Source organism: Petromyzon marinus, unplaced genomic scaffold (genome assembly GCF_048934315.1).
Source record: "Petromyzon marinus isolate PM22_M1 ecotype Great Lakes invasive population unplaced genomic scaffold, UKy_Petmar_22M1.pri1.0 PM_G_Scaffold_41, whole genome shotgun sequence".
Lineage (NCBI taxonomy): Eukaryota > Metazoa > Chordata > Hyperoartia > Petromyzontiformes > Petromyzontidae > Petromyzon > Petromyzon marinus.
The window spans coordinates 1231670-1247339 of NW_027422993.1; positions in this window are offsets into that span (position 1 = coordinate 1231670).

Here is a 15670-nt window from a genome sequence, read left to right on the forward strand (position 1 = left end):
AAGTCTAAGTTGCTGAAATAAACCTATTTAAAAATGCTATTTAATAAGCATAAGTTGCTGAAATAAACCTGTTAATAAGGCTATTTAATAAGCATAAGTTGCTGAAATAAGCCTATTTAATAAGCCTAAGTTGCTGAAATAAGCCTATTTAATAAGGCTATTTAATAAGTCTAAGTTGCAGAAATAAACCTATTTAAAAAGCCTAAGTTGTTAAAATAAGCCTATTTAATGAGGTTATTTAATAAGTCTATTTAATAAGCCTATTTAATAAGCATATTTAATAAGCCTATTTAATAAGCCTATTTAATAAGCCTATTTATTGAACCTATTTAATAAGCCTATTTAATAAGCCTATTTAATAAGCCTATTTATTGAGCCTATTTAATAAGTCTATTTAATAAGCATATTTAATAAGCCTATTTTCTAAGTATTTAATGAGCCTATTTAATCAGTCTATTTAATAAGCCTATTTAATAGGCCTATTTAATAAGTCTAAGTTGCTGAAATCAGCCTATTTAATAAGCCTAAGTTGCTGAATAAGCCTATTTAATAAGTCTACGTTGCTGAAATAAGCCTTTTTAATAAGTCTAAGTTGCTGAAATAAGCCTATTTAATAAGCCTAAGTTGCTGAAATAAGCCTATTTAATAAGGCTATTTAATAAGTCTAAGTTGCAGAAATAAACCTATTTAATAATGTTATTTAATACGCCTAAGTTGCTGAAATAAGCATATTCAATAAGCCTAAGTTGCTAAAATAAGCCTATTTAATAGGCCTAACTAATAAGTCTAAGTTGCAGAAATAAGCATATTTCATAAGCATATTTAATGAGCCTAAGTTGCTGAATGTCTATTTAATAAGTCGATTTAATAAGTCTAAGTTGCTAAAATAAGCCTATTTAATAAGCTTATTTAATAAGCCTAAGTTGCTGAAATAAGCCTATTTAATAAGGCTATTTAATGAGCCTAAGTTGCTGAAATAAGCCTATTTAAAAAGCCTAAGTTGCTGAAATAAGCCTATTTAATAAGGCTATTTAATAAGTCTAAGTTGCTGAAATAAACCTATTTAATAAGCCTAAGTTGCTAAAATAAGCCTATTTTATGAGGCTATTTAATAAGTCCATTTAATAAGCCTATTTAATAAGCCTATTTAATACGCCTATTTAATAAGCCTATTTAATACGCCTATTTAATAAACCTATTTAATAAGTATTTAATGAGCCTATTTATTAATTCTATTTAATAAGCCTTATTAATAAGCCTATTTAATAAAGTCTATTTAATAAGCCTATTTAATAAGTCTATTTAATAAGTCTATTTAATAAGCCTATTTAATAAGTTTTTAATGAGCCTATTTAATAAGCCTATTTATTGAGCCTATTTAATAAGCCTATTTAATAAGTCTATTTAATAAGCCTATTTAATAAGCCTATTTAATAAGCCTATTTATTAAGCATATTTAATGTGCCTATTTAATAAGCCTATTTATTGAGCCTATTTAATAAGTCTATTTAATAAGCCTGTTTAATAAGCCTATTTAATAAGTATTTAACGAGCCTATTTAATAAACCTAAGTTGCTGAATAAGCCTATTTAATAAGCCTGAGTTGCTGAAATAAGCCTATTTAATAAGCCTATTTAATAAGCCTAAGTTGCTGAATAAGCCTATTTAATAAGCCTAAGTTGCTGAAATAAGCCTATTTAATAAGTCTAAGTTGCTGAAATAACGCTATTTAAAAAGCCTAAGTTGCTGAAATAAGCCTATTTAATAAGCCTAAGTTGCTGAAATAAGGCTATTTAATAAGTCTAAGTTGCTGAAATAAGCCTATTTAATAAGCCTATGTTGCTGAAATAAGTATATTTAATAAGCCTAAGTTGCTGAAATAAGCCTATTTAATAAGTCTAAGTTGCTGAAATAAGGCCATTTAATAAGTCTAAGTTGCTGAAATGAGCCTATTTAATCAGCGTAAGTTGCTGAAATAAGGCTATTTAATAAGCTTAAGTTGCTGAAATGAGCCTATTTAATAAGCCTAAGTTGCTGAAATAATGCTATTTAATAAGTCTAAGTTGCTGAAATAAGCCTATTTAATAACCCTAAGTTGCTAAAATAAGACTATTTAATTAGGCTATTTAATTAGGCTATTTAATAAGTCTATTTAATAAGCCTATTTAATAAGCCTATTTAAAAAACCTATTTAATAAGCCTATTTAATAAGTCTATTTAATAAGTCTATTTAATAAGCCTATTTAAAGAGTATTCAATGAGCCTATTTATTAAGCCTATTTAATAAGCCTATTTAATAAGCCTATTTAATAAGTCTATTTAATAAGCCTATTTAATAAGCCTATTTAATAAGCCTATTTTATAAGCCTATTTATTAAGCATATTTAATGAGCCTATTTAATAAGCCTATTTATTTAGCCTATTTAATAAGTCTATTTAATAAGCCTGTTTAATAAGCCTATTTAATCTGTATTTAACGAGCCTATTTAATAAGCTTAAGTTGCTGAATAAGCCTATTTAATAAGCCTGAGTTGCTGAAATAAGCCTATTTAATAAGCCTATTTAATAAGTCTAAGTTGCTGAAATAACGCTATTTAATAAGCCTAAGTTGCTGAAATAAGCCTATTTAATAAGCCTAAGTTGCTGAAATAAGGCTATTTAATAAGTCTAAGTTGCTGAAATAAGCCTATTTAATAAGCCTATGTTGCTGAAATACGTATATTTAATGAGTCTAAGTTGCTGAAATAAGCCTATTTAATAAGTCTAAGTTGCTGAAATAAGGCCATTTAATAAGTCTAAGTTGCTGAAATGAGCTATTTAATCAGCGTAAGTTGCTGAAATAAGGCTATTTAATAAGCTTAAGTTGCTGAAATGAGCCTATTTAATAAGCCTAAGTTGCTGAAATAAGGCTATTTAATAAGTCTAAGTTGCTGAAATAAGCCTATTTAATAACCCTAAGTTGCTAAAATAAGCCTATTTAATTAGGCTATTTAATAAGTCTATTTAATAAGCCTATTTAATAAGCCTATTTAAAAAACCTATTTAATAAGCCTATTTAATAGGTCTATTTAATAAGTCTATTTAATAAGCCTATTTAAAGAGTATTCAATGAGCCTATTTATTAAGCCTATTTATTGAGCCTATTTAATAAGCCTATTTAATAAGCCAATTTAATAAACCTATTTAATAAGCCTATTTATTACGCCGATTTAATGAGCCTATTTAATAAGCCTATTTATTGAGCCTATTTAATAAGCCTATTTATTGAGCCTATTTAATAAGTCTATTTAATAAGCCTATTTATTAAGTATTTAATGAGCCTATTTAATAAGCCTAAGTTGCTGAATAAGCCTATTTAATAAGCCTAAGTTGCTGAAATAAGTCTATTTAATAAGCCTATTTAATAAGCCTAAGTTGCTGAATAAGCCTATTTTTAGTAAGCCTAAGTTGCTGAAATAAGCCTATTTAATAAGCCCAAGTTGCTGAAATAAGCCTATTTAATAAGGCTATTTAATAAGCCTAAGTTGCTGAAATAAGCCTATTTAATAAGCGTAAGTTGATGAAATAAGGCTATTTAATAAGTCTAAGTTGCTGGAATAAGCCTATTTAATAAGCCTAAGTTGCTGAAATAAGCCTATTTAATAGGCCTATCTAATACGTCTAAGTAGCAGAAATAAGCATATTTAATAAGCCTATTTAATGAGCCTAAGTTGCTGAAATAAGCCTATATAATAAGGCTATTTAATAAACCTAAGTTGCTGAAATAAGCCTATTTAATGAGCCTAAGTTGCTGAAATAAGCCTATTTAATAAGCCTAAGTTTCTGAACTGAGCCTATTTAAAAAGGTCTATTTAATAAGTCTAAGTTGCTGAAATAAACCTATTTAAAAATGCTATTTAATAAGCCTAAGTTGCTGAAATAAACCTCTTAATAAGGCTATTTAATAAGCATAAGTTGCTAAAATAAGCCTATTTAATAAGCCTAAGTTGCTGAAATAAGCCTATTTAATAAGGCTATTTAATAAGTCTAAGTTGCAGAAATAAACCTATTTAAAAAGCCTAAGTTGTTAAAATAAGCCTATTTAATGAGGTTATTTAATAAGTCTATTTAATAAGCCTATTTAATAAGCATATTTAATAAGCCTATTTAATAAGCCTATTTAATAAGCCTATTTATTGAACCTATTTAATAAGCCTATTTAATAAGCCTATTTAATAAGCCTATTTATTGAGCCTATTTAATAAGTCTATTTAATAAGCATATTTAATAAGCCTATTTAATAAGTATTTAATGAGCCTATTTAATCAGTCTATTTAATAAGCCTATTTAATAGGCCTATTTAATAAGTCTAAGTTGCTGAAATCAGCCTATTTAATAAGCCTAAGTTGCTGAATAAGCCTATTTAATAAGTCTACGTTGCTGAAATAAGCCTTTTTAATAAGTCTAAGTTGCTGAAATAAGCCTATTTAATAAGCCTAAGTTGCTGAAATAAGCCTATTTAATGAGGCTATTTAATAAGCCTAAGTTCCTGAATAAGCCTATTTAATAAGTCTAAGTTGCTGAAATAAGGCTATTTAATAAGCCTAAGTTGCTGAAATAAGCCTATTTAATAAGCCTAAGTTGCTGAAATAAGCCTATTTAATAGGCCTATCTAATAAGTCTAAGTTGCAGAAATAAGCATATTTCATAAGCCTATTTAATGAGCCTAAGTTGCTGAAATGTCTATTTAATAAGTCGATTTAATAAGTCTAAGTTGCTAAAATAAGTCTATTTAATGAGGCTATTTAATGAGCCTAAGTTGCTGAAATAAGCCTATTTAATAAGCCTAAGTTTCTGAACTAAGCCTATTTAAAAAGGTCTATTTAATAAGTCTAAGTTGCTGAAATAAACCTATTTAAAAATGCTATTTAATACGCCTAAGTTGCTGAAATAAACCTGATTAATAAGGCTATTTAATAAGCATAAGTTGCTGAAATAAGCCTATTTAATAAGCCTACGTTGCTGAACTAAGCCTATATAAAAAGGTCTATTTAAAAAGTCTAAGTTGCTGAAATAAACCTATTTAAAAATGCTATTTAATAAGCCTAAATTGCTGAAATAAACCTGTTTAATAAGGCTATTTAATAAGCATAAGTTGCTGAAATAAGCCTATTTAATAAGCCTAAGTTGCTGAAATAAGCCTATTTAATAAGGCTATTTAATAAGTCTAAGTTGCAGAAATAAACCTATTTAATAATGTTATTTAATACGCCTAAGTTGCTGAAATAAGCATATTCAATAAGCCTAAGTTGCTAAAATAAGCCTATTTAATAGGCCTATCTAATAAGTCTAAGTTGCAGAAATAAGCATATTTCATAAGCATATTTAATGAGCCTAAGTTGCTGAATGTCTATTTAATAAGTCGATTTAATAAGTCTAAGTTGCTAAAATAAGCCTATTTAATAAGGTTATTTAATAAGCCTAAGTTGCTGAAATAAGCCTATTTAATAAGGCTATTTAATGAGCCTAAGTTGCTGAAATAAGCCTATTTAAAAAGCCTAAGTTGCTGAAATAAGCCTATTTAATAAGGCTATTTAATAAGTCTAAGTTGCTGAAATAAACCTATTTAATAAGCCTAAGTTGCTAAAATAAGCCTATTTTATGAGGCTATTTAATAAGTCCATTTAATAAGCCTATTTAATAAGCCTATTTAATACGCCTATTTAATAAGCCTATTTAATACGCCTATTTAATAAACCTATTTAATAAGTATTTAATGAGCCTATTTATTAATTCTATTTAATAAGCCTTATTAATAAGCCTATTTAATAAAGTCTATTTAATAAGCCTATTTAATAAGTCTATTTAATAAGTCTATTTAATAAGCCTATTTAATAAGTTTTTAATGAGCCTATTTAATAAGCCTATTTATTGAGCCTATTTAATAAGCCTATTTAATGAGCCTATTTAATAAGCCTATTTATTGAGCCTATTTAGTAAGCCTATTTATTGAGCCTATTTAATAAGCCTATTTAATAAGCCTATTTAATAAGCCTATTTATTAAGCCTATTTAATAAGTCTATTTAATAAGCCTATTTAATAAGTCTATTTAATAAGTCTAATTAATAAGCCTATTTAATAAGTATTTAATGAGCCTATTTAATAAGTCTATTTAATAAGCCTTTTTAATTAGCCTATTTAATAAGTCTATTTAATAAGCCTATTTAATAAGTCTATTTAATAAGTCTAATTAATAAGCCTATTTAATAAGTATTTAATGCGCCTATTTAATAAGCCTATTTATTGAGCCTATTTAATGAGCCTATTTATTGAGCCTATTTAATAATCCTATTTATTGAGCCTATTTAATAAGCCAATTTATTGAACCCATTTCATACGCCTATTTAATAAGTCTATTTAATAAGCCTATTTAATAAGCCTATTTAATAAGTCTAAGTTGCTGAAATAAGCCTATTTAATAAGCCCAAGTTGCTGAAATAAGCCTATTTAATAAGGCTGTTTAATAAGCCTAAGTTGCTGAAATATGCCTATTTCATAAGACTAAGTTGCTGAAATAAGGCTTTTTAATAAGTCTAAGTTGCTAAAATAAGCCTATTTAATGAGGCTATTTAATAAGTCTATTTAATAAGCCTATTTAATAAGCCTATTTAATAAGCCTATTTAATATGCCTATTTAATAAGTCTATTTAATAAGTCTATTTAATACGCCTATTTAATAAGTATTTAATGAGCCTATTTAATAAGCCTATTTATTGAGCCTATTTAATAAGCCTATTTAATAAGTCTATTTAATAAGCCTATTTAATGAGCCTATTTAATAAGCCTAGTTGATAAGCCTATTTATTAAGCATATTTAATGAGCCTATTTAATAAGCCTATTTATTGAGCCTATTTAATAAGTCTATTTAATAAGCCTGTTTAATGAGCCTATTTAATAAGTATTTAATGCACCCATTTAATAAGCCTAAGTTGCTGAATAAGCCTATTTAATAAGCCTACGTTGCTGAAATAAGCCTATTTAATAAGCCTATTTAATAAGCCTAAGTTGCTGAATAAGCCTATTTAATAAGCCTAAGTTGCTGAAATAAGCCTATTTAATAAGTCTAAGTTGCTGAAATAACGCTATTTAATAAGCCTAAGTTGCTGAGATAAGCCTATCTAATAAGCCTAAGTTGCTGAAATAAGGCTATTTAATAAGTCTAAGTTGCTGAAATAAGCCTATTTAATAAGCCTAAGTTCCTGAAATAAGTATATTTAATAAGCATAAGTTGCTGAAATAAGCCTATTTAATAAGTCTAAGTTGCTGAAATAAGGCTATTTAATAAGTCTAAGTTGCTGAAATGAGCCTATTTAATCAGTGTAAGTTGCTGAAATAAGCCTATTTAATAAGTCTAAGTTGCTGAAATAAGGCTATTTAATAAGCTTAAGTTGCTGAAATAAGCCTATTTAATAAGTCTAAGTTGCTGAAATAAGGCTATTTAATAAGCTTAAGTTGCTGAAATTAGCCTATTTAATAAGCCTCAGTTGCTGAAATAAGGTTATTTAATAAGTCTAAGTTGCTGAAATAAGCCTATTTAATAAGCCTAAGTTGCTAAAATAAGCCTATTTAATGAGGCTATTTAATAAGTCTATTTAATAAGCCTATTTAATAAGCCTATTTAATAAGCCTATTTAATAAGCCTATTTAATAAGTCTATTTAATAAGTCTATTTAATAAGCCTATTTAAAGAGTATTCAATGAGCCTATTTATTAAGCCTTTTTATTGAGCCTATTTAATAAGCCTATTTATTAAGCCTATTTAATAAGCCTATTTAATAAGCCTAAGTTGCTGAAATAAGCCTATTTAATGAGGCTATTTAATAAGTCTAAGTTGCTGAAATAAACCTATTTAAAAAGCCTATATTGCTAAAATAAGCCTATTTAATTAGGCCATTTAATAAGTCTATTTAATAAGCCTATTTAATACGCCTATTTAATAAGCCTATTTAATAAGCCTATTTAATAAGCCTATTTAATGAGCCTATTTATTGAGCCTACTTAATAAGCCTATTTAATAAGCCTATTTAATAAGCCTATTTAATAAGCCTATTGATTGATCCTATTTAATAAGTCTATTTAATACACCTATTTAATACGCCTATTTAATAAGCCTATTTAATACGTCTATTTAATAAGTCTAATTAATAAGCCTATTTAATAAGTATTTAATGTGCCTATTTAATAAGCCTATTTATTGAGCCTATTTAATGAGCCTATTTATTGAGCCTATTTAATAAGCCTATTTATTGAGCCTATTTAATAAGCCAATTTATTGAGCCCATTTCATACGCCTTTTTAATAAGTCTATTTAATAAGCCTATTTAATATTCCTAATTAATAAGTCTAAGTTGCTGAAATAAGCCTATTTAATAAGCCCAAGTTGCTGAAATAAGCCTATTTAATAAGGCTGTTTAATAAGCCTAAGTTGCTGAAATAAGCCTATTTCATAAGACTAAGTTGCTGAAATAAGGCTTTTTAATAAGTCTAAGTTGCTGAAATAAGCCTATTTAATAAGCCTAAGTTGCTAAAATAAGTCTATTTAATAAGGCTATTTGATAAGCCTAAATTGCTGAATAAGCCTATTTAATAAGTCTAAGTTGCTGAAATAAGACTATTTAATGAGGCTATTTAATAAGTCTATTTAATAAGCCTATTTAATAAGCCTATTTAATAAGCCTATTTAATATGCCTATTTAATAAGTCTATTTAATAAGTCTATTTAATACGCCTATTTAATAAGTATTTAATGAGCCTATTTAATAAGCCTATTTATTGAGCCTATTTAATAAGCCTATTTATTAAGCCTATTTAATAAGCCTATTTAATAAGCCTATTTAATAAGTATATTTAATAAGCCTATTTAATGAGCCTATTTAATAAGCCTAGTTGATAAGCCTATTTATTAAGCATATTTAATGAGCCTATTTAATAAGCCTATTTATTGAGCCTATTTAATAAGTCTATTTAATAAGCCTGTTTAATGAGCCTATTTAATAAGTATTTAATGAGCCTATTTAATAAGCCTAAGTTGCTGAAAAGGCCTATTTAATAAGCCTACGTTGCTGAAATAAGCCTATTTAATAAGCCTATTTAATAAGCCTAAGTTGCTGAAATAAGGCTATTTAATAAGCCTAAGTTGCTGAGATAAGCCTATCTAATAAGCCTAAGTTGCTGAAATAAGGCTATTTAATAAGTCTAAGTTGCTGAAATAAGCCTATTTAATAAGCCTAATTTGCTGAAATAAGTATATTTAATAAGCATAAGTTGCTGAAATAAGCCTATTTAATAAGTCTAAGTTGCTGAAATAAGGCTATTTAATAAGTCTAAGTTGCTGAAATGAGCCTATTTAATCAGCGTAAGTTGCTGAAATAAGCCTATTTAATAAGTCTAAGTTGCTGAAATAAGGCTATTTAATAAGCCTAAGTTGCTGAAATAAGCCTATTTAATAAGCCTAAGTTGCTGAAATAAGCCTATTTAATAAGCCTAAGTTGCTGAAATAAGCCTATTTAATAGGCCTATCTAATAAGTCTAAGTTGCAGAAATAAGCATATTTCATAAGCCTATTTAATGAGCCTAAGTTGCTGAAATGTCTATTTAATAAGTCGATTTAATAAGTCTAAGTTGCTAAAATAAGTCTATTTAATGAGGCTATTTAATGAGCCTAAGTTGCTGAAATAAGCCTATTTAATAAGCCTAAGTTTCTGAACTAAGCCTATTTAAAAAGGTCTATTTAATAAGTCTAAGTTGCTGAAATAAACCTATTTAAAAATGCTATTTAATACGCCTAAGTTGCTGAAATAAACCTGATTAATAAGGCTATTTAATAAGCATAAGTTGCTGAAATAAGCCTATTTAATAAGCCTACGTTGCTGAACTAAGCCTATATAAAAAGGTCTATTTAAAAAGTCTAAGTTGCTGAAATAAACCTATTTAAAAATGCTATTTAATAAGCCTAAATTGCTGAAATAAACCTGTTTAATAAGGCTATTTAATAAGCATAAGTTGCTGAAATAAGCCTATTTAATAAGCCTAAGTTGCTGAAATAAGCCTATTTAATAAGGCTATTTAATAAGTCTAAGTTGCAGAAATAAACCTATTTAATAATGTTATTTAATACGCCTAAGTTGCTGAAATAAGCATATTCAATAAGCCTAAGTTGCTAAAATAAGCCTATTTAATAGGCCTATCTAATAAGTCTAAGTTGCAGAAATAAGCATATTTCATAAGCATATTTAATGAGCCTAAGTTGCTGAATGTCTATTTAATAAGTCGATTTAATAAGTCTAAGTTGCTAAAATAAGCCTATTTAATAAGGTTATTTAATAAGCCTAAGTTGCTGAAATAAGCCTATTTAATAAGGCTATTTAATGAGCCTAAGTTGCTGAAATAAGCCTATTTAAAAAGCCTAAGTTGCTGAAATAAGCCTATTTAATAAGGCTATTTAATAAGTCTAAGTTGCTGAAATAAACCTATTTAATAAGCCTAAGTTGCTAAAATAAGCCTATTTTATGAGGCTATTTAATAAGTCCATTTAATAAGCCTATTTAATAAGCCTATTTAATACGCCTATTTAATAAGCCTATTTAATACGCCTATTTAATAAACCTATTTAATAAGTATTTAATGAGCCTATTTATTAATTCTATTTAATAAGCCTTATTAATAAGCCTATTTAATAAAGTCTATTTAATAAGCCTATTTAATAAGTCTATTTAATAAGTCTATTTAATAAGCCTATTTAATAAGTTTTTAATGAGCCTATTTAATAAGCCTATTTATTGAGCCTATTTAATAAGCCTATTTAATGAGCCTATTTAATAAGCCTATTTATTGAGCCTATTTAGTAAGCCTATTTATTGAGCCTATTTAATAAGCCTATTTAATAAGCCTATTTAATAAGCCTATTTATTAAGCCTATTTAATAAGTCTATTTAATAAGCCTATTTAATAAGTCTATTTAATAAGTCTAATTAATAAGCCTATTTAATAAGTATTTAATGAGCCTATTTAATAAGTCTATTTAATAAGCCTTTTTAATTAGCCTATTTAATAAGTCTATTTAATAAGCCTATTTAATAAGTCTATTTAATAAGTCTAATTAATAAGCCTATTTAATAAGTATTTAATGCGCCTATTTAATAAGCCTATTTATTGAGCCTATTTAATGAGCCTATTTATTGAGCCTATTTAATAATCCTATTTATTGAGCCTATTTAATAAGCCAATTTATTGAACCCATTTCATACGCCTATTTAATAAGTCTATTTAATAAGCCTATTTAATAAGCCTATTTAATAAGTCTAAGTTGCTGAAATAAGCCTATTTAATAAGCCCAAGTTGCTGAAATAAGCCTATTTAATAAGGCTGTTTAATAAGCCTAAGTTGCTGAAATATGCCTATTTCATAAGACTAAGTTGCTGAAATAAGGCTTTTTAATAAGTCTAAGTTGCTAAAATAAGCCTATTTAATGAGGCTATTTAATAAGTCTATTTAATAAGCCTATTTAATAAGCCTATTTAATAAGCCTATTTAATATGCCTATTTAATAAGTCTATTTAATAAGTCTATTTAATACGCCTATTTAATAAGTATTTAATGAGCCTATTTAATAAGCCTATTTATTGAGCCTATTTAATAAGCCTATTTAATAAGTCTATTTAATAAGCCTATTTAATGAGCCTATTTAATAAGCCTAGTTGATAAGCCTATTTATTAAGCATATTTAATGAGCCTATTTAATAAGCCTATTTATTGAGCCTATTTAATAAGTCTATTTAATAAGCCTGTTTAATGAGCCTATTTAATAAGTATTTAATGCACCCATTTAATAAGCCTAAGTTGCTGAATAAGCCTATTTAATAAGCCTACGTTGCTGAAATAAGCCTATTTAATAAGCCTATTTAATAAGCCTAAGTTGCTGAATAAGCCTATTTAATAAGCCTAAGTTGCTGAAATAAGCCTATTTAATAAGTCTAAGTTGCTGAAATAACGCTATTTAATAAGCCTAAGTTGCTGAGATAAGCCTATCTAATAAGCCTAAGTTGCTGAAATAAGGCTATTTAATAAGTCTAAGTTGCTGAAATAAGCCTATTTAATAAGCCTAAGTTCCTGAAATAAGTATATTTAATAAGCATAAGTTGCTGAAATAAGCCTATTTAATAAGTCTAAGTTGCTGAAATAAGGCTATTTAATAAGTCTAAGTTGCTGAAATGAGCCTATTTAATCAGTGTAAGTTGCTGAAATAAGCCTATTTAATAAGTCTAAGTTGCTGAAATAAGGCTATTTAATAAGCTTAAGTTGCTGAAATAAGCCTATTTAATAAGTCTAAGTTGCTGAAATAAGGCTATTTAATAAGCTTAAGTTGCTGAAATTAGCCTATTTAATAAGCCTCAGTTGCTGAAATAAGGTTATTTAATAAGTCTAAGTTGCTGAAATAAGCCTATTTAATAAGCCTAAGTTGCTAAAATAAGCCTATTTAATGAGGCTATTTAATAAGTCTATTTAATAAGCCTATTTAATAAGCCTATTTAATAAGCCTATTTAATAAGCCTATTTAATAAGTCTATTTAATAAGTCTATTTAATAAGCCTATTTAAAGAGTATTCAATGAGCCTATTTATTAAGCCTTTTTATTGAGCCTATTTAATAAGCCTATTTATTAAGCCTATTTAATAAGCCTATTTAATAAGCCTAAGTTGCTGAAATAAGCCTATTTAATGAGGCTATTTAATAAGTCTAAGTTGCTGAAATAAACCTATTTAAAAAGCCTATATTGCTAAAATAAGCCTATTTAATTAGGCCATTTAATAAGTCTATTTAATAAGCCTATTTAATACGCCTATTTAATAAGCCTATTTAATAAGCCTATTTAATAAGCCTATTTAATGAGCCTATTTATTGAGCCTACTTAATAAGCCTATTTAATAAGCCTATTTAATAAGCCTATTTAATAAGCCTATTGATTGATCCTATTTAATAAGTCTATTTAATACACCTATTTAATACGCCTATTTAATAAGCCTATTTAATACGTCTATTTAATAAGTCTAATTAATAAGCCTATTTAATAAGTATTTAATGTGCCTATTTAATAAGCCTATTTATTGAGCCTATTTAATGAGCCTATTTATTGAGCCTATTTAATAAGCCTATTTATTGAGCCTATTTAATAAGCCAATTTATTGAGCCCATTTCATACGCCTTTTTAATAAGTCTATTTAATAAGCCTATTTAATATTCCTAATTAATAAGTCTAAGTTGCTGAAATAAGCCTATTTAATAAGCCCAAGTTGCTGAAATAAGCCTATTTAATAAGGCTGTTTAATAAGCCTAAGTTGCTGAAATAAGCCTATTTCATAAGACTAAGTTGCTGAAATAAGGCTTTTTAATAAGTCTAAGTTGCTGAAATAAGCCTATTTAATAAGCCTAAGTTGCTAAAATAAGTCTATTTAATAAGGCTATTTGATAAGCCTAAATTGCTGAATAAGCCTATTTAATAAGTCTAAGTTGCTGAAATAAGACTATTTAATGAGGCTATTTAATAAGTCTATTTAATAAGCCTATTTAATAAGCCTATTTAATAAGCCTATTTAATATGCCTATTTAATAAGTCTATTTAATAAGTCTATTTAATACGCCTATTTAATAAGTATTTAATGAGCCTATTTAATAAGCCTATTTATTGAGCCTATTTAATAAGCCTATTTATTAAGCCTATTTAATAAGCCTATTTAATAAGCCTATTTAATAAGTATATTTAATAAGCCTATTTAATGAGCCTATTTAATAAGCCTAGTTGATAAGCCTATTTATTAAGCATATTTAATGAGCCTATTTAATAAGCCTATTTATTGAGCCTATTTAATAAGTCTATTTAATAAGCCTGTTTAATGAGCCTATTTAATAAGTATTTAATGAGCCTATTTAATAAGCCTAAGTTGCTGAAAAGGCCTATTTAATAAGCCTACGTTGCTGAAATAAGCCTATTTAATAAGCCTATTTAATAAGCCTAAGTTGCTGAAATAACGCTATTTAATAAGCCTAAGTTGCTGAGATAAGCCTATCTAATAAGCCTAAGTTGCTGAAATAAGGCTATTTAATAAGTCTAAGTTGCTGAAATAAGCCTATTTAATAAGCCTAATTTGCTGAAATAAGTATATTTAATAAGCATAAGTTGCTGAAATAAGCCTATTTAATAAGTCTAAGTTGCTGAAATAAGGCTATTTAATAAGTCTAAGTTGCTGAAATGAGCCTATTTAATCAGCGTAAGTTGCTGAAATAAGCCTATTTAATAAGTCTAAGTTGCTGAAATAAGGCTATTTAATAAGCTTAAGTTGCTGAAATGAGCCTATTTAATAAGCCTAAGTTTCTGAAATAAGGCTATTTAATAAGTCTATATTGCTGAAATAAGCCTATTTAATAAGCCTAAGTTGCTAAAATAAGCCTATTTAATGAGGCTATTTAATAAGTCTATTTAATAAGCCTATTTAATAAGCCTATTTAATAAGCCTATTTAATAAGCCTATTTAATACGTATTTAATGAGCCTATTTATTAAGCCTATTTAATAAGCCTATTTAATGAGCCTAAGTTGCTGAAATAAGCCTATTTAATAAGGCTATTTAATAAGTCTAAGTTGCTGAAATAAACCTATTTAAAAAGCCTACGTTGCTAAAATAAGCCTATTTAATTAGGCTATTTAATAAGTCTACTTAATAAGCCTATTTAATACGCCTATTTAATAAGCCTATTTAATACGCCTATTTAATAAGTATTTAATGAGCCTATTTATTGAGCCTATTTAATAAGCCTATTTAATAAGCCTATTTAATAAGCCTATTGATTGATCCTATTTAATAAGTCTATGTAATAAGCCTATTTAATAAGCCTATTTAATAAGTATTTATTGAGCCTATTTAATCAGTCTATTTAATAAGCCTATTTAATAGGCCTATTTAATAAGTCTACGTTGCTGAAATAAGCCTATTTAATAAGCCTAAGTTGCTGAAATATGCCTATTTCATAAGACTAAGTTGCTGAAATAAGGCTTTTTAATAAGTCTAAGTTGCTGAAATAAGCCTATTTAATAAGCCTAAGTTGCTAAAATAAGTCTATTTAATAAGGCTATTTGATAAGCCTAAGTTGCTGAATAAGCCTATTTAATAAGTCTAAGTTGCTGAAATAAGGCTATTTAATAAGCCTAAGTTGCTGAAATGAGCCTTTTTAATAAGCCTACGTTGCTGAAATAAGGCTATTTAATAAGTCTAAGTTGCTGAAATAAGCCTATTTAATAAGCCTAAGTTGCTAAAATAAGCCTATTTAATGAGGCTATTTAATAAGTCTATTTAATAAGCCTATTTAATAAGCCTATTTATTAAGCCTATTTAATAAGCCTATTTAATAAGCCTAAGTTGCTGAAATAAGCCTATTTAATGAGGCTATTTAATAAGTCTAAGTTGCTGAAATAAACCTATTTAAAAAGCCTATATTGCTAAAATAAGCCTATTTAATTAGGCCATTTAATAAGTCTATTTAATAAGCCTATTTAATACGCCTATTTAATAAGCCTATTTAATAAGCCTATTTAATAAGCCTATTTAATGAGCCTATTTATTGAGCCTACTTAATAAG